The following is a 925-nucleotide window of genomic DNA, read 5'->3' on the forward strand; positions in this document are numbered from 1 at the left end:
GGCAGAAAGTCTCTGGTGAAGAATAGTAGTTGGACCATTGTTGTCCACGTGCCACGATTTGCACGCAGATATTCTTGGTTTTCACAATAAGTTGCTGAACTTTTGTTGTACGCGTTTATTGAATACTAAAAGCACATAAATGTACAGTAAAAACGCAATAATACATTGCTGAGAGAAGAAAACAAATTTTCTTCTTTCTATATTACAGAAAAATTTGCTTATATTTGAATAATATTAATTTACTGCTTAAAAGAATTTGAGTTACTTGAAAATGCACGAATGTAACCAAATCACTGTACAAATTAGACACAATTTTTTTCTTTCTTGGACAGCGTTCTTCCCTTTTTACTAATAAAAAAGGAAAATATGCTGAAAATTCTGCTTTTGATTTCTCGTATTTGATTCAAAAAGAAAAATTTCGCGCTCAAATGAACAAAATAGTTATCATTTAACTTTAAAGTAGTAGTGGATTGAAAGTATAACGACAACGTGAAGCTGGCTACAGAAAAATCTTGTAGAAACTTGTAGAAACAGAATTTGATTTTGTTGTTACAGATTTGTGCATCGTTTAGTTGTTTTAGTTAATTGTTGGTGGCTTTTCAGGTTGATGGAGGGAATATCGTGTTCAGTGGCGGATGTGGACACTGTGGAACCGCAGCACCCTTTATTTCTACTTGATATTATCGATAGCAATGAGTTTTTTTCGTTTTCTCTGCTTTAATTCTTTGTTGGACACTGTGGAACTGCAGCACCCTCTATTTTTATTTTATATTATCGATAGCAATGAGTTTCTCTATTTTTTTCTTTTTTAAGTCTTCAGTGGACACTGTGGAACAGCAGCACCCTCTATTTCTATTTAGTATTATTCGATAGCAATTAATATAATGGGTTTCTCTTTCTCTAATTCTTTGTTGGACGCTGTGGA

Source organism: Xylocopa sonorina, unplaced genomic scaffold, assembly GCF_050948175.1.
Source record: "Xylocopa sonorina isolate GNS202 unplaced genomic scaffold, iyXylSono1_principal scaffold0014, whole genome shotgun sequence".
NCBI lineage: Eukaryota > Metazoa > Arthropoda > Insecta > Hymenoptera > Apidae > Xylocopa > Xylocopa sonorina.